This window comes from Podarcis tiliguerta, assembly GCF_965153285.1.
Source record: "Podarcis tiliguerta genome assembly, chromosome: 7".
In the NCBI taxonomy this organism is placed as follows: domain Eukaryota; kingdom Metazoa; phylum Chordata; class Lepidosauria; order Squamata; family Lacertidae; genus Podarcis; species Podarcis tiliguerta.
In genome coordinates, this window is record NC_139540.1 from 66,251,698 (window position 1) to 66,271,051 (window position 19,354).

Below are 19,354 nucleotides of genomic sequence, written 5' to 3' on the forward strand. Positions count from 1 at the left end.
GGTGGGGAGCAGTGCACCCCTCAGTATTTTATTCAGGTTGACACCACTGCTACAGCCACAGCAGGCACCGTAACTCTCTAACAGTTAGACTTTGCTCCCTACAACACACTCTTCCACCGTCTCTCAAAACAGATGCATGTCAACAACAATTATTTCTATCTCACTCTGCTACTCAAAAGGCATTCAAGAACCATTTCTCAACACAAGAAATACAAACAAAAAACAACGGGCATGAAAGAGAAGCAAGAAACATTAAAAATGCACCAGTAATGAAATTAAACTAAAAACATTGATCATCTATGAGAGGTGGGGAACAGGCTAGAATCAGTTCCAACAGGAGATGAGCTCTGTCAGTGTTCCTAGCATCCAATGTGTGATTGGCGATATAGGAGAACCGCTCATAAACTGAAGATTTCTCATCACGGCATCCTTTTGAGCACATGGCACAACACTCAGCCTTTCAGCAGATCCTTTTATCTGGTACGCTAAGCATCATGAGCAGCCCGGTCATATTAACTGAAGATAACTATAGCAAAGCAAGCAATACCTTATTCAGATACAGTATTCCGTTCTTGTCAAATTACGCAAGTACTTTGGCCTAGAAAACTGAAAAGCCCGCCCCGTGCCAAAGAAAGCCACTGCTACCAAGTTCTTTAATAGGAAACGTTTATTTAAGACTTTCCTTTTAATCATAGAGATTCAAGCATCCTAGCACATTTCAAACGGGGTTGATATAAGGATGCCAGCCTGTGCTAGCTTCCCACAGGTTTTCAGTATCACACTATATCACCAGCTAAACATTGTGATATATGTCTGAAATAAGGATGGAGCTATGTAAGCATTGGCTGGCTTCACAGTTTTTCCAGCATCGTGATTTTTGCTGGCTCTTGGGATTTGCTCCCCCCTGCATGAGCCAGGGGAGAGCTGAGCCGGCAGAGCTGACAGAGGCTGCAGGGAATTGAGAGAAGCATTGGCTGGCTTCATGGTTCCCCCAGCCCATTGTGATTATTGCACAGCACACACACACGATTTGTGATATATTGCCCAGTCAAAAATTATGAAACCAATATCACAATATGGACTTCGAACCGGTTTGGATGGTATATCGCCCAGCCCTATCAGATGCATTCCCACATACGGGAAACCTCAGTTTACCTTTCGGTGGAACCTTCTGAAAGGCATTTTCATTTAGGCAACTCCACCACCCATCTCGGAATGTTAACCTCATATTTCAGGATTAACCTCCTCTGTTATTTTTCAGCCATCAACAGCAAGTTAGGGACTTCTGCCCTCTTCCTCAGTTGAGAGGAGACATGATATATTACAGAATATAATTTCATTTTTATCATTTAAGATTAAATATATTTTTTATTAGAGATGCATACCTTTGTTAATATTTTGGTGACGGGGTCATGCCCTACCTATCAAATCGAAAGGAGAGAAAGAGATAGAAATACCCACTGGAAACATAGTTCCATAGCTGATAGACATGCACATTGTCCAAGGTTAAAACACATACAGACTTGGGAGACCAATCCTAAGAAGGGGCTGAGAGGCACATAGCAGCAGGTTCACCACCCTGTGTGCAGTTCCAACCAGCGGTAGGGGGAAGGGGAAGGGGGACACATCTATTTTTTACTGCCCCAGCTCTTCTCCAGAAAAAAAGAGAGAGCTGGGATTTGATTCTATGACCTTGTTCACATCATTTTGTTATGGGACCTTAATGGCAACCACCGCTGGTTGGGAGGCTGCACTTTCAACAGGCATGGTGGGAGCCTCTGCAGCAGAAACTCATCTCACAGTCCAGATGGAATGGGAATGAACTTGGTAGCATTCATCATCATCATCATCATCATAATTTATTTATACCCCACCCACTCTGGGCAGTTTCCAACAAAATATTAAAATACAACCGTCTATTAAACATCAAAAGCTTCCCTAAACAGGGCTGCCTTCTGATGTCTTCTAAAAGTCTGGTAGTAGTTTTTCTCTTTGACATCTGGTGGGAGGGCGTTCCACAGGGCGGGTGCCACTACCAAGAAGGCCCTCTCCTTGGTTCCCTGTAACTTTGCTTCTCGCAGCGAGGGAACTGCCAGAAGGCCCTCGGCACTGGAGCTCAGTGTCCAGGCAGAACGATGGGGGTGGAGACGCTTCTTCAGGTATACTGGACCTTAACCCTCTCCAGCCTTGTTGAACAGGGGGCTAGGAGTGCAGCCTAAGGCATGCACTGTACTTTATGTTTACACCCCCCCCCCCAAAAAAAAGAGATTACTTGGCTTTTTCTGGTAGAGAACACAGAGCTGAAGACTGCCTTGAAAAAGTTTGCACTTAACAAAATGAACAACAAGCAAGAAACCCAACGTAGTTTTCTCTCCAAATATGGTGTGTACACACACAGAGTGAGTTAATTTTATCCCTTATCACAGTTCTACCCCTCTTACCCATTTGAACATAGCAGTTCAAATAAATGGCAGTATGGTTCTTTTTCCAAAGGGCTTATCTCTTTTCTACATGCTTCATATCCCTTCTCATAATCAGGCAACCCATTGTTTTGTAAAAACTTAGCAAGCTTTGTGGAATTCTGAATATACAGGTCACACTGCGTGCATTGTTGCTTTCGTTGCTTCGGGCCAAGAGCCTGAAGGAAACACTAGAGTTATTCCCAAGACAATTTGTGGCTTTCCCAATTCTCTAGCATACTGAACAGTGTCAAAGTTCAGTTGTGCTAAAAACAACAATAAAACTTATTTTCCAGCTGCAAGGTGGATGTGTGCCTGCAGGCTTTCTTATTTCTTTCCCTTACTGGTGACTTCTTCCCAGTTTTCTAATGTATGGCAGTGACAGGTATGACAACTCTGGCTGTAAGAGAGATATACAGATCTAGATCTAGATCTAGAGGTGAGATGATATACTGTAGGTATATATAGATATAGATATAGATATAGATATAGATAGATATAGATATAGATATAGATATAGATATAGATATGCTCCCTGAATTTGCACTGAAAGCCAAATTAATCCCTGGCATAAAATCTTGCTGCTCACTTGAGTCATACTACAGATTAATTGGCCTATTTTTTGCATCCACTTTGAAACAATCCCATTTATTTATTTATTTTTGAAAAACTTTGTTTACAAGATATTCTGTGATCCTCCATTTCTACTCACATCAACCTTGCTTTGTACAATACCTAATAGAAACTAGCAAATGCTTCTGTTAGTACAGCTGCCATTTTATTTCTATTCTCCCATGCTATACAGTACATTTAAAAAAAGAAAATATTGTTAAGGTTGTAACCAACCTTTCAATCAGGTTCTCCTTGATCTCCCACCTATTTTACTCTTCTCTTTTTCATCTAACATTATATTTAGTAATGTAAATGGGAGGATAGTTTGTCAGTGCAGTGGTACCTCAGTTTACGAACTTAATCCATTCCAGAAGTCCGTTCTTAAACCGAGGTGCACTTTCCCTAGTGAGGCCTCCCACCGCCAGTGCTCTTCCATTGTTCAGATTCCATTCTTAAACAGAGGTAAAGTTCGCAAACCGGGACACTACTTCTGGTTTTGCGGAGTTCGTAAACCGAATCGTTTGTAAACAGGACTGTTCTTAAACCGAGGTACCACTGTACCAAGTTCTGGAGGAGGGCTCTGTTTGCCATGATTTGTTGGATGCCTTCCAACTTGTTGGCCTCTAGAATGTGGATCCTTTGAGATCTGTAACTGATAACTTATGTCCTTGTAGCCTTACTCATCCTGATTGGTGAAATCATCATATTCTACACATTGGCTAGTGAAGTAGTAAATGCTTCCACGAGGGAGGGTTTCATAAAAAATAAAACATTTTTAAAATCACATATTTTGTCTATTTGAATAACTATTGCCCAGTGTCAGGTGCAAGCTCTTTAAGTAGGTTGTGGTGTTACAACTCCAATGAGTTTTGAATGAAATTGATTAGATCCCTTCCAGAGTCTGGCTTTTGGTTTGGTTTTGGCATGGAAGCTGCTTCGGCTGCCTCTGGTGGGCTGGTTTACATTGGAAAATGGACTGGGAGACTACAACTGAATCCTTCAGCAACATTTGATACCGCTGTTCGTTATATGCTCCTGGGCTGCCTTCAGTAGGCATTAGGGGCAAAGTATCTAACTGGTGGGACGTGGGTGGCGCCATGGGGTAAACCACAGAGCCTAGGACTTGCCGATCAGAAGGTCGGCGGTTCGAATCCCCGTGACGGGGTGAGCTCCTGTTGCTCGGTCCCTGCTCCTGCCAACCTAGCAGTTTGAAAGCACGTCAAAGTGCAAGTAGATAAATAGGTACTGCTCTGGTGGGAAGGTAAACGGCATTTCTGTGTGCTGCTCTGGTTCGCCAGAAGCAGCTTAGTCATGCTGGCCACATGTACGCTGGCTCCCTCGGCCAATAAAGCGAGATGAGCGCCGCAACCCCAGAGTCGGTCAAGACTGGACCTAATGGTCAGGGGTCCCTTTACCTTTACTTTATCTAACTGGCTCCACTCCGTTCTGAGAGAAAGAAGCAGGGAGGGGATGCTGGGAGACTGTTTTCATTCTCTTAGCCAATAGGCTCCATTTTCCCCACACTGTGCTGTTAAAAGAAACTACCAGTGTAGGTCACCCAGATATATGGGTTCCAGGGTCATCAGTATTCTGGTGACACCCAACGTCCTAATTTCCATCAGATCCCAGGGAGGCAGGTGAAAGATTGAACTGTAGTTTGTTAATGGCAAAGGATGGGGTGGAACATGCTGACTCCAGACAAAACGGAAGTATTGCTGTTAGGTAGACCATATGATTCAGGTTTGGGTTTACAATGTATCCTGGGTGGGGCTGCATTTGCCCTGAAATGTCAAGTTTGTAGCTTGACTCAGCACTCTTCTTAGATGGGCAAGTAGTGTCACTGGTGAGGGGTGCCTTCTTTCAGCTTTGGCTGGTTCACCAGCTACAGCCCTTCTTAACAAAGCTAGACTTCTTTCACAGCAATTCATGCCTTAGTAACCTTCAAATTAGAGGGTGCTCTTGCAAAGCAAAAAGCTGCAATTGGGATTCTGATAGCTGGCTTGTTTCCAGGCTCAATTCAAGGTGCTAGTGTTGGCCTTCTAAAGCCCTTAATGGTTTGTCACCTGTATACCCTAAGGAAACTACTTTGGATAATACTTTGGCCACCTCATGAGAAGAGAAGACTCCCTGGAAAAGACCCTGATGTTGGGAAAGATGGAGGGCACAAGGAGAAGGGGACGACAGAGGATGAGATGTTGGACAGTGTTCTCAAAGCTACAAACATGAGTCTGACCAAACTGTGGGAGGCAGTGGAAGACAGGAGTGCCTGGCGTGCTCTGGTCCATGGGGTCACGAAGAGTCGGACACGACTAAACGACCAAACAACATACCCTAAGGAATTCCTCCTTCCACATAAGCCTGCCTGAAGGAGCGTCTCCACCCCCATCGTTCTGCCCGGACACTGAGGTCCAGCTCCGAGGGCCTCCTGGCGGTTCCCTCATTGCGAGAAGCAAAGCTACAGGGAACCAGACAGAGGGCCTTCTCGGTAGTGGCGCCCGCCCTGTGGAACGCCCTCCCGGCAGATGTCAAAGCGATAAATAACTACCTGACATTTAGAAGACATCTTAAGGCAGCCCTGTTCAGGGAAGTTTTTAATCTGTGATATTTTACTGTATTTTTTGTTTCTGTGGAAGCCGCCCAGAGTGGCTGGGGAAACCCAGCCAGATGGGCGGGGTACAAATAAATTATTATTATTATTATTATTATTATTATTATTATTATTATTATTATGCTCCAGCTATCCTCTGTAGCCCTGCTCCATCACCACGAGGAACACTTGGCAATGACAAAGGGTAGGACCTTCTCTGTAGTGGCACCATCCCTGTGGAATGCCTTACCATGTGAGTTGTGTGCCAGCCCATTCACAGTACTGTACTGTTTTAGAAAGCTGATGAAGACATGGCTGTTTAATAACACCTTTGGCTGAATATTTATTCCCTTCCCTTTGGTAATTTGATCTTTTAATTGTGATGGGTGTTTTGCAAACTCTTCTTGCGGTCTTGTTTTAAATGCTAATACTTTGATTTATTTCATATGCCGGCATTTTGACTTATCTGTTTGAACTGCGAATTGGTTTATATTTTATTCCTGTTGTCTTTTTTTTTTTTTTTTTTTTTTGCCTTGAACTCCTTCTGAAAAACAGGTGGGATATACTTTTTGCATCCAACATAAACATGCTCTCCATGAAAGGAGATTTGGTTTTATATTAAGAAGGGGGGTAATTAAGCTTGCAAAAGGCATGGCTTGCCTGCAGGCTATGGACTTTTGAATGACACGTTCTTTCTGCAGATTGGTCAAGTGGTTCCAGAGCCTTGTACTGCCATGTTGATGCCCACAGGCAGATGACAGTTATTGCTTATGAGGTAGATCAGGCTACTATCACACTGCTGGGTTGTTTTTTTCCCTTCAGTGAATGTCAGGAAGTCACAGTATACTATATGAAGTGCAAGTTATCGCTTCCTTGAAATCCTTCCTTAAAGCCCACCTTTTACAAAAGCAAAAAGCCCTTGCTTATTCACCCCCTAAAGGTCACCATCTCCAATCACACCTAAAGCTGCGGTCTTAAACATACTGTACTCAACTGGGGAGTGAGGCTGCAGTCCTAACCCCCAGTCTGCACATCTGGATAGGATCACACAAGCAAGGGGCTCTGCTGTCATGCTGCAAGTTGAAGAAACCACAGCAGAGGCAGTGTGCTACCACCTTCCCCCCCCCCCCACAGTAGTAACGGATGGGGCATTAGGATATTTCAGGATGGAGCTAGACCCATTGGATACTAACATCTGGCTCCAGCTTGGGGCTGGTGCAACAAAAAAGGGTGGCTACAACTGCCTCCACCTTCTGCTTTGGCTGGTGCAAGTGACAAGGATGCAGTAGTGGCACCACAACTCAATTCTTCTCTTTCCTGGTCATAGAATCTCATAGAGTTGGAAAGGACTCTGAGGAGCATCTAGTCCAACCAATATGCACCCATCCCTTATGGGGATCGAACCTGCAGCCTTGGCGTTGTCAGCACCACGCCCTTACCAACTGTGCTATTCCGTGGGCCAGAGTAAGGATTGCTCTGCTCACCTCGCTGAATACAGTGAGACCTACTTCTGCACATAGGAATGCACTGCAGTTATGGGTTAAATGATTTTTCTTACATCCATCCTTCATGATCTTTTCTTCTCGCCTCCCTTTGGTTCCTCTCCACTGTCTAATTTTACATTTCCTCAGGGTCGGGACTAGTTTTTTTAAAAACCACACCTTATGCTATAAAACACTATGCACATTGATGGTGCTATGTAAGTATTCATAATTTCCACGATTTAAAGTCATCCTGAGGCGCCAGCAACCATTTCACACTCCGCATAAAGTCACATAGGATAGCTAACACTATAAAAACTTTTTATAATGCCAGTTGAGCATTTGATAGAGCAACGGGTTGGGGGGGGTTTTTGGTAATGTAACTTGCTCCAGACACAATAATTACAGTGTAAAAAAACCCCACAGTTTACAGCTCCACTCTAGCAAGCCTGCTTGAAGAGTGTCAGAGCAGCACAAAAGCTGGCACAATTAGCTTTCATCCCTGCTGAGTTGGCAATAAAGTGAGCACAGAAGAATATATTAATTGGTATTAGTCAATCCATTTAAGATGTTCATTCCATAGTCACCTTTGCATTTTTTTTTCCATTAAAGAGAGAGAGAGAGAAACACAACTGTCACATCAAACTGAAAAGGAGTAGATGCAAGATTCTTTTTTTTAATCCCAAGATTTACCTTTGAAAGAAATAAAAACCCCCCACCAAGTTCAGTTTTCTGGGTTCTATAACAGATGGTAAATATGACAATAAGTGATAAATATTGTAAGTTACTGACTTGCCTTTCTTCCTCTTTCACTTGTTGCTATTTTTTTTTAAAAAAATACCACTATGTATTGCTGATTACTGCACCTTTGAATCAGAATGAACAATTAACTGACTAATTATTCTAGTCACACCAACCCACAATGAAATCTTTATTCAGTGTTTACAGCAATCTTTGGCAAAGAATGCCTTGCTGTTTTTAAACTAAGAAGAACTGCACCCTTTGGCTCCTCTCAGCATCAGCTGCCTTGGTTTCAGTGCTGGATGCCAATAATCAGTCGTCTTCTTTTTCTTTCTTCTAAAGTGGGCACTTTTTTTTATAAAAAAAAATATATAAAGGAGTGAAAAGAACTATTCTCATCAATGCCCCATATATTCTGCCTGATTTATGTCCCAGTCACTGGATCTCTTCCTTCCGTATCTTTTTAACATTTATTTTCTCTACCTCAACTCCATCCTCTCCACCTCTTTCTCTCCTTCATATATACTAGGAACAAAAATGGGCAGATTCCTGAATCTGAAGTGCCATATGAAAGGGACATCCATGACCAGCCAAATGTGACCAATTCAGCTGGTCAGAAAAGAACACAAACCTCTTCTGGGAAGAAGGAAGAGAAGCGTTCACTTTGTTTTAGAGCACACAAAAACAAAACAAAAACTAAATTTTACCTATTTACAGTGAAACTGAGGTTTTGGGATACTTTCTGTCCTGCTGATGCTTCTCAGCCTGCTTTCAGCGCTCTCACAATTCACTTCCTCTACAGACCACCTCTCCAATTAAAAGTGATGCTCTGCTACAGATCACTGCATATTTATCCCTACTGTCACGGAGGTTAAGGACATGGCATGGTAAAAGATCCCCCATCTCCTTAGAGTCTCTCTGAACAGAACTCACAACTTCTGCAAAAGCTCTCTGTAGAGGACTCTTTGCTTTGCTCTGCGCTGTGCAACACTCTTTAAAACCTATCAGGCTCCTGTTTTTAGATCCTTAAATGCATACAGCTCCTACTATCCTCTGTATGGTCTCCATCTTTACAAAGCTTCCCTGTGCTCCCCCACCCCCTCGCAGTGGTCTTTCTGTAGCAAATGTCTCTACTGACCATGGAAGGGATGCCCACTGCCCGAATACCCCAAATAGGCCGCTCACACTTGCCACAGGTACCACTCTTTCCCCACTGATGCAGAACTCAGCTCCCATTTTCTCAAAACAGCTGCACCACTGAGTTACGTCAAACTTCCAAAGCTCTGTGAGAAAATTCCAGATCTGAATTGCCACCGTAGCCACACCAGAGGGTCTCCTCCTTCCTTCTGTGTTCTAGACATGTGCTTATAGAATCTTAGAGGGACCCCAAGGGTCATCTAGCCCAACCCCCTGCAATGCAGGAATCTCAACTAAAGCATCCATGACAGATGGCCACCCAACCTCTGCTTTAAAAACCTCCAAGGAAGGAGAGCCCGCCACCTCTGGTGGGAGTTCACCCCACTACCAAACAGCTCTTGCTGTCAGAAAGTTTTTTTACGAATGTTTAGCTGGAATCTCCTTTCTGGTAACTTGAAGCCATGGGTTCGAGTCCAGCCTCTTCTCTATTTCTGCTCCTCCACCTATAACTCTCATTTTTAGTCGTGCCTCCCTCCACAAACTTGTAGGAGGGCGGCCCCTGCTTTGAACACGACGCTCAAAGGGGGGCAACCCCGAACCCCCAAGCATTGGTACCTGGATGCGTCCACTGAAGCTTCCACCTTGGGTCAGATCAAAGATGACAGCTTCTTTCTTAACCCAGAGTAAGCCGCCGCGCTAACTACTCTGATCGCCTAGCTTGGGATCCAGCGCCCTGTAACTTCGGACCGAACATGGGACCAGACCAGACTGAAAAGGATCTCGGTGCCTGGGCGCTCCTTCCCCCTCAAAACACGCTCGGATCTCTCCGTGGCGCAGGAGGAAGCGCCATCCGCAGCCACGTGAAAAACCAGGCACGATCGCGCGGACCTGTCCTCAATAGGCGTCCCTTTTAGAGTCGCCGTGCGTCACTTACCCGGCGAGGTGCTGCTGCTGCTGCTGCCGCCGCCTCTAGTCCAGGGATAAGTTGGCGGGAGACGATAAAGCGAGTCTCTCTCTCGCTTCCCTTCCAGCAACCGGCGAGTGGCCTCCCCGCCGTCGCAAGGGCGCCCCGCTCTCCTTCACCACCTCTCCTCGCAAGGTCCCGACACAAACTCCAGCTCTCGCCACCGCAGCCTCCAGCCGCCAGAAGCCCCCGCCGCGAAGCTCGGCTCCCCGCTGCCGCCGCCGCCTGCCCACCGGCGTCGCTGTGACCAACGCCAGCGCGTCCTTCCCCCCCTTTTCCCTCTAGCGGCTCGTCAGGAGTTTCCTTCAGGCTTCCCCTCCCCGCCGCCCCTCAGTAGTCAGTCGCGCGTCGAGACCGACCTGGGCGCTGACTAAAAGAAGGAACAGCTTTCTCCGACCGGGAGAAAAATAAAATAAAATAAAAAGTCGCGCGGCGTCTCTGGCGCTCGCTTTCCCCTCAGAGGTTTTCTGCCGCTGAGGTGAATGTTTCACTGTTTCGCCTCAAGTCAGTGGCGGGAGGAGAAGCGAGGCTCATTCGGCACCGACGAGTTGGGGACAAGAGACTGGAGGGAAGCTGTTGTGGACATTCTTATTATTATCGAAAGAAAGTGGTGTTTCTTTGCTGCTCTTTTCGCGCCGCCTGCTCGCTCCTGTTCGGAGCGGCCGCCGTGTGCCCGAGCCGCCGCCGCCGCCGCCGGTGCTCCTTCCTCCGCTCATGAATATTCTGACGGGAGCGAACGCCGCGGAGGTAAATGGAATTAGCTGATTGGTGCCAGGAATGGGCGCCCCTTCCTCCGGGTGGGGCCGCCTGGAACCCCACCAGCTGAAAGTAATTAATGGCCGGTTGGCACCTTGAGGAGCAGACAGAGGAGGCGGCGGCGGCGGCGGCAGCTCTCAATAAGCAAGAAATACCTTCCCGTCCCAAGGATTATCCAGGACTAGGGTCGGATACTCCGCTTCTTAAAGCGAGCGCTTTTTTCCTTTTTTTTCTCCAAAAGTCGGCTCTTCAAGGCCTGATTTATATCCCCCCCCCCCCCCCACGTTTCATTTCTCTGTCTCAACTCCACCCTCTCCGCTGGTGTAAATCAGAAGCACAGCATGTGACCCCCATCAGCTTGATGGATCCGGAGTAAACGACCACGCATCCTAGTTCCGGAACGCAGTGCCTAATACGGAGTTAGGATTCCCCACCATAGGAGCCGGCGACTCCCCAATAAAATACAGTGATACCTCGGGGTTAAGTACTTAATTCGTTCCGGAGATCGGTACTTAACCTGAAACTGTTCTTAACCTGAAGCACCACTTTAGCTAATGGGGCCTCCCGCCGCTGCTGGAGCACGATTTCTGTTCTCATCCTGAAGCAAAGTTCTTAACCCGAGGTACTATTTCTGGGTTAGCGGAGTCTGTAACCTGAAGCGTATGTAAACCGGGGTACCACTGTATTTGAGAGCCCCCCCCCCAAAAAAGTTGATGGGCATTGCCATTCAAATGTGATCGATGGGGCGGGGCGGGTCCACCTGCGCGCTTTCAAAAGAAACACTCCGATTAAGAGGGTTGGGGGACAAGGGGCGTCGAAGCGGACCGATTTACCCTGCAAGGCTCCTGCGCGCTCCTTTAGGATCGCGTCTTTTTTTTTTTTTTTTAACTCTGGGACTTTCCGACGAAACAGACCAGGAGACCCCTCCATCTCACCCCCCCCCCCCCACCGCGCACCTTCCCGGCTCCATTCACAGCTTCACGTCGAGGACTCCCACGCGCGGGAGAAAACTCCTTATCCAATAGCGAGCCGGCCCGCGCCCGCCGCTGCGTTCCATTTCGAACCCTTTTGCGCGTGGCTTACCGGACGTGGGGGCGCCTTCGCCTCTTCTTGTCCCGCGATCGGTCGCTGGAGGAAGCAAAGCGAGCCTCTCGCTCTCTAGCACGCGCCTCCTCTCGCTCCTTCCCTTCCCATAGACGCCGTAGCTTCGCGCTCATTCACCCAGCCGCGCCGAGAGGCGCCGTTTCCCGCGCGTGCGCACCTTCTCGGAAGGTCCCGGCGCCAAACTCCGCCGCGAGCCTCGCCTCTCCAGAAGCGCCCGCGCCCAAGCCAAGGCAGGTGGCTTGTGCAAGAGATCGGATCCGAAGAATCTTCCTTTGCATCAGCCATAGCAATAGAATAAAATACAATGTACTGAAGATAGAGGTTAAAAACTCAACTATACCAAATACATTCTGGAGCTTTATATCAATAATCAAATAATAGATCTTATTCTAATTGCCCTCGCTCAAAACCTTGCAGTCCAATACTTGTCCAAGAGTTTTGGGGCACATTTCTCTCCATAATCCCACCCGCATTTTGGTTGCCATGCAGTTCATTCAGTTTCAGCTTTGTATTCTTGTTTATACAGTGGTACCTCGGGTTACATACGCTTCAGGTTACATATGCTTCAGGTTACAGACTCCACTAACCCAGAAATAGTGCTTCAGGTTAAGAACTTTGCTTCAGCATGAGAACAGAAATCATGCTCCGGCGGCGCAGCGGCAGCAGGAGGCCCCCATTAGCTAAAGTGGTGCTTCAGGTTAAGAACAGTTTCAGGTTAAGTACGGGCCTCCGGAACGAATTAAGTACTTAACCCGAGGTACCACTGTATATATAAAAAAAGCGTGCCTAGACATTCTGTAGTTACGCCCATAACCTCGGTTTAGGGTGCCATTTAGCTCCTAGCTTTCATATCTCTAACACTGAGCAGCAGCCCCACTGCTGAACACGGCTTGGATTTGGTGCAAATTTATGCTGCCTTAATTTACACTGGCTAGCCTTCCGCCAGCTGCTTCTGGATAGGATTGCTCCCTGAGATTCTTCTCCAGTTCTGTTGCCTTCTGAAAATGTACTCCTTGGGTCAATGGCTGGAGCATAGGGGAGGCTGCTTCCGCTTTAGCTAGATTGTTTGCAATGGAAACTGTAGGGAAGCACTTATAAACATTGTTCTTAAAAAGTTAGTACAGTGGTACCTCAGGTTAAGTACTTAATTCGTTCCGGAGGTCTGTTCTTAACCTGAAACTGTTCTTAACCTGAAGCACCACTTTAGCTAATGGGGCCTCCTGCTGCCGCTGCGCCACCGGAGCCCGATTTCTGTTTTTATCCTGAAGCAAAGTTCTTAACCTGAAGCACTATTTCTGGGTTAGCGGAGTGTGTAAACTGAAGCATATGTGACCCGAGGTACCACTGTATTATATTGTCCTCCTTTCTCTCTCACACTCCCTCTGCCTGCTTGCCCATGTTCTAAGTAGCTGCTATCTGCCTCAGCCTCTGGTACTCATTCTGCTGCTCATGAATATTCTGACAGAAGCGAGGTCTGCTCAAGTAAATTGAATTAGCCAATTGGTGCCAGGAATATGTGCCCCTTTTTATGGTAGTAGTAGCGAACTGGAAGCCCACCAGCGGGACGTAATTAATGGCCAGTTGGCGTCCTGATGAGCTGATAGAGGTGGCAGTGGCGGCAGCTCAGTAGACTCCTCTGCAATAGACAATCCCACCACAAGGATTGTCCTAGGATTTGTAGTTACGAATGGTCTACCACTCAGGTTCCAGAGTGGTACAGGAATACCATGATAAGTTCAGGGGCTCAACTATATAGCCAGAATATTATCTGGGCAGTTCTATTTGAGAGATGCTTATTGTGCTGATGGATAACAGGGTTGTTGTTGTTTTTTAAAAAAACATGGATCCACCTTTTTATTGTCGTTACTGACTTTTGCAGACTTTTTAAAAATGGTGTTATCCAGGGCTTTGCCCCTTTGCCTGCCACTGAACCTGTGCTGCATGAGGTTAGAGACAATTTCTTGTCCCAGGTATGGAGTGGGGGAAAGTAATGGGGCCTTGCTAGTTTGCCAAAGCCTTCTGGCCTGTGTGACCTAGCAATGCAGCAGCCAAAGAAAGTATAGCCACCTGGTCAACCTCTGGAACCAGAAAGAAGTTATTGGCTCAGCTGCTGCATGACCAATGTGGTCTCCAATCTCAGCAACTCAATGGCCAAGGAAACCACTGGCCAGTTCCAGAGCTGAAAAGGATGCGGGGGCTCACTGGTTTGGCCAGTGAAGGTCTGAGGTCCTCTAGGTACCTTGGCAATGTAGTGGCCGGACAAGCTTAAGCCTTCCTCTCAGTCTTGGAACTGAGGAGGGGACAGATGTTGACAAACAACTGCTGTGTGGATGCTTGGCCACCTCTGCAACTCCAAAGCTGGGAGGAAGGTTGGGGGCTTGTCACGTGTACCAGAGTCGACTTACTGTGATGAGCAGGGCAAATGAAAATGGGGAAGCCTGGACGATCTCCAGACCCATACTCAAAGAGGAGACTTGAGAGGAGACATGACAGCCATCTTCAGATATCTCAAGGGCTGTCACATGGAAGATGGAGCAAGCTTGTTTTCTCCTGCTCTGGAGGGTAGGACTCGAACCAATGGCTTCAAATTGCAAGAAAGGAGATTCTGACCAAACATCAGGAAAAACTTTCTGGCAATAAGAGCTGGTTGTTTGACGGTGGAATGGTCTTCCCCTGGAAGTTATGGACTCTCCTTCCCTGGAGGTTTCTAAGCAGCGGTTGGATGGCCACCTGTCATTGATGTTTTGATTGAGATTCCTGCATTGCAGGGGCTTAGACCTCAGGGTCTAACTCTACAATTCTATGATTCTATAATTCTAAGATTCTAATTCTAATTCTATTTGATTCGAATTCTGTGTGATGTGGCAATGTCTTTGCAGTGCAGCCAGAGTTGTTTAAGCTTTGTGAGTTTCAAAAACGGTTTTGGATGTGTTTTCAGTAGGGACAGTTCTTCTGAGCTGATAACAGGGCTCAGACCTAAAGCAGAGCCTTGTCATAGGCTTCTTGCAAAAAAGCACATCTAAAGGGTCCTTCATCTAAAGACCTTTGGGCGCAAATGTTTAGGAATCCAGACAAACATTGCCATGATTATATAATTTATTTATTTTTTAAAGATCTGCAGTAATTTACAGATATAAACATGCCATAGAAAGTTTGGGGTTCAATTTCTTTATTAGCATCCAATATCAATTTTTAAAAGTTATTGTTTCAGTACAAAACAACTCAAATGGAATCAAGGACTCTTTTCAAGCTATGGTGGAGTTTTGATTTTCTTTTATCTGACACTGCTCATTGCAAATGAGTTACGGCTGTGGCGAATGCACCCTTTGGTTTATTGACAGATAATACTATTTCATTCAGCGTTCCACTGCTGCAAATTTGTTTCTTGTGGAAGATGGGTAGTTCTACTACAATGTTGCTTTTTATTTTGTTGCTATTGGTATTCTAGTTAAAATGTTGCAAGCGTGGTTTACCCGTAATGGCAGTTTGGCGAAAGAGAAAGTGACCCACCAACAGCAGCCAGTTCCCTCAACCCCACCAGTCCCAGAACCCAACCCAACCCAATCCAAACCCAGAACAACTTCTTACCTTCCCCTCTGTTATAACCACCCCCACACTCTCCACCTGCCTTCTGACTTGGGAGTTGGCATTGCTGTGACTTTCCCCATAGCCCATCACATTCTGGAAAGAAAGAGAGAGAGAATCATAGAGTTGGAAGTGACCCTGAGGCTCATCTAGACCAACTCCCTGCGATGCAGGAATATTCAGCTGTCCCATACAGCTGGGGTTCAAACCTGCAACCTTGGTGTTATTAGCACCATGCTGTATCCATCGATATTATTAGCACCATGCTCTATCCATCAGTTGAGCTATCCATCGTGAGAAAAAGAGGGAAAGCAACTTCCCTTCCCAAGCAATTTCCCATAGAAAATTCATGTTCAGGCAGGACCACAAGACAATTCAATCTTCCAGATATCACTGTTTCCTTGAGACTGGAAACACCTGATCAAATGGGAAATAGATATTTGTTGCAATTTTCATAAAGTGGTTCATTCCCAACGCCTACAACCAATCCATAGAAAGCACTGCAGCATGTTCCTTTGCAGCTTTACTCTCTCTCTCTCTCTCTCTCTCTCTCTCTCTCTCTCTCTGTGTGTGTGTGTGTGAAAATAAATAAATAAATAAGACATAAAATTATTTGAGTCCCTGGACTGATTAGAATTCATCCAGAGGAACATCAGAACCCTCTGCGTACTGTATGGAATCATACCATTGAGCCATCTAGTTTAGCACTGTCTGCACCTGTGTTTCCCAAACTTGGGCCTCCAGCTGCGTTTGGACTACAATTCCCATCATCCCTGACCACTGGTCTTGCTCGCTAGGGATGCTGGGAGTTGTAGTCCAAAAGCAGCTGGAGACCCAAGTTTGGGAAACATTGACCAGCCTATCCTGAGATCCAGCTGCTGTTAGCCACCCAGCTGTGTTCTTCACTCCATTAGCCTCAGCAGGCAGCAGCCACCAGTCTGATAGAGACTGAGGAAGCCCAAGTTCAGATCCTCATGCACCCATGAAGTTCTCTACCTTGAGCCGATCATTGCCTCTCAGTTTAGATAATATAAGGGGGGGGGGCAGCCATTCTATTGCACTGAGAATTATATTGCATCGAGCAAGGAAAGGTTGGCTATAAATGCAGTCAACACAGCTTACCATTTCACTGTTCTTTAAATGTTATATTCTAATGGAATATAGGCACTCTCTCGCCCCAGATGCAGTGATCTGTAAATCATACAAACTGTTCTGCAAGAGAAGATTCTAAAACAAACCCACAAGATTTACAATTAGTTTTATGTGTTCTGTTAATATAGCTGTAAGGGGAACAAAATGCTATCCATACAAATAGACTCTTCCTTTCCAATGCTGGATTTTGATGTGTGTGTTTGAAGCTTTGGTGGTGGAATAGATTGATCCCCCGCATTTATGCAGATGATGGAAGCACCGTCATCAGAGGAAGTTCACAATGTTTAGAGCATGTGTGTTTTTTCTGAATGTTTGAAACCAGAGGCCCAGTGTGAGCAGTCAGTGTAAACCTTTGAGTCCTGGACTTACGTGCCGAGTAATTTTAGTGAGACACTGTGGGTTAAACCACAGAGCCTAGGACTTGCTGATCAGAAGGTCGGCGGTTCGAATCCCCACGATGGGGTGAGCGTCCATTGTTAGGTCCCTGCTCCTGCCAACCTAGCAGTTCGAAAGCACGTCAAAGTGCAGATAGATAAATAGGTACCTTTACTAATTTTGTAGTCATATTTTATTTGGTTTTGAAAATGTTGCTTTCTAACTTGACACCATAGGTAAAGGTAAAGGGACCCCTGACCATTAGGTCCAGTCGTGGCCGACTCTGGGGTTGCGGTGCTCATCTCGCTTTATTGGCCAAGGGAGCCGGCGTACAGCTTCCACGTCATGTGGCCAGCATGACTAAGCCGCTTCTGGCGAACCAGAGCAGCGCATGGAAACGCCGTTTACCTTCCCTACAGTATTTATCTACTTGCATATTTATCTAAATATTCATAAAACATTGTTAAAAGATAACAATAAGATTATAAAAGTAAGCTAAAATTCATGCCATGCTATCCCAGCAAGGAGACTACCCAAAAACCCCCACCATTCAGGAAAGAAGATACAGCAACAGGTTAGGAAAACAATGGGAGGGACCTCACCGTTTCGTCCAGGAACCGTACCCTAGTTTTCATAGCCTTCACCACAAAGACCGCTACCACGTGAGAAATCCGTGGATCAGCGTCCACCAGTAAAAACTTTACTTGGTCCTCAGAGTTGACTATTGATTTGGGAATAGTTTGTAACATCGCATCCCTGAAGGCCGAATAGATGGGACAATACAACATGTAATGTGTGAGATCCTCTTGGGTTCTCATATGACAAAGACATATACGTTGCTCTGCTGGGATTTTTGCATATCTGCCTGTCAGGTAGGCCGTAGGAATGGTTTGAAAACGGGCCATGGTGAAAGCTCTCCGAAGGGTGGGATTGGTGATATTCGCCAAATAATTGGCACAGGTTTTGACTGTTTTCAGTCGGGGAAGCCAGTGGGAGGACCCTGGGTTCTGAATTTTTGTGATATCCAACAGAGCGTCTCTCTCCAGGATCCATTCCCGAACTTTGTCTGGGCTCCACAGTTTGAGGGTGTTAAACTCCGGTAGGGTGTATCTAACCAGGATCTCAGATAGGTTTTGACGCCAAGTGGTATTCTTTTGAAGAGATACAAAGGCTTGTTTGGCCAATAAGGTGTTTGTGGTATTTGCAAGTTTGATGTAAAATCGTAGGAATCTTAAGTGGGCCCTGGCAGACACAGAGGGTAATCCAACCTCCACCCTCAAGAGAGCTGCTGGGGTTCCTTGAGGAAGGCCTAGAATCCTCTTGAGATAATAATTTTGAAAAATTTCAAGCCGTTCTAGCAGCTTCTGATTCCATCCCCAGAGTTCTACTCCGTATAGCATCTGGGGAATCACTTTTCCTACAAAAGCTTTTAGTGCCGGGATCACCAATTGCCCTCCCCTCAAATAAAAAAAGCTGAGCAGAGCACCGATTGTCCTACGTGTTAGGAGGGCTACAGTCTTGAAGTGGGCAAGCCAGCTAGATGTAGCTTGGAAAGTGATACCAAGATATTTAAAAGAAAGTCTCTGTTCGATTACGTGTTCATCTAAAGACCATCTGAATGTCTGGCGAGCTCTAGTAAACACCACAATTTTTGTTTTGTCATAATTTATCTTTAGAGAGTTTTGGGCACAATAAGCTGCGAGCCCCTCCAGCATGCTGTGTAGGCCCCTTCGAGTAAGTGCCATGACAGCCATGTCATCAGCATATAGCAATATATTCAGATATTTGCCTTCCAGGGCGGGAGCTGCTAACTTATACTTTGCCATATGTTGAACAATGTCATTTATATAGAAATTAAAGAGGAACGGCGCTAACAAACAACCCTGTTTTACCCCTTTCCCCAGTGGCAGTGGGTCAGTATAGTTGCCTGACATCCCGGTTCTGATTTTAACTGTGGTGTCTGAATGTAACTCTCTAAGTATATTAAGAAGTCGTCTATCAATATCCGTCTCATATAGTTTTTGCCATAATTTGTCCCTACAGATTGAGTCAAAAGCAGATGTAAGATCTACAAAAGCCACAAAAAGTTTGCTCTTGTGTACCTTTGTATACTTATCTATCATTGTCTGTAGTACCAAGCAATGGCCTGTTGTACTATGGCCCTTTCTAAATCCTGCCTGCTCCGGATTAAGCAAGTTAGAGTGGTCAGCCCAGTCAACCAGTTTATTTAGCAGGTAACGAGTGTAAAGTTTATACACAATGTCCAGAAGACTTATGGGGCGGTAGTTTGAGGGGTCTTGGGGGTCTCCCTTCTTATAGATGGGGGCTACCAGGCTCAGTTTCCAGTTTTCTGGGATTTTGCATGTATCATTTATTACCGTAAAAAATTGGGCCAAGAAAG

At 45.9% G+C, this 19,354-nt stretch overlaps 1 protein-coding gene across 3 annotated transcripts in view; it reads right to left on the minus strand.

Moving 5' to 3' along the window:
- CDH20 (cadherin 20) overlaps nucleotides 1–11,897 on the minus strand; it is a 155,108-nt gene extending 143,211 nt beyond the window's left edge. Inside the window, exon 1 of one of the 3 annotated variants that reach the window (XM_083449407.1) lies at nucleotides 11,821–11,897. The gene's annotated coding sequence lies outside the window, so the exon portion shown is untranslated. Of the gene's footprint in view, nucleotides 1–9,632; nucleotides 9,857–9,951; nucleotides 10,193–11,820 lie in introns of those variants that run through there. The other 2 variants (XM_083449405.1, XM_083449406.1) reach the window with 2 other exon arrangements.
- Nucleotides 11,898–19,354: the final 7,457 nt, after the last annotated feature.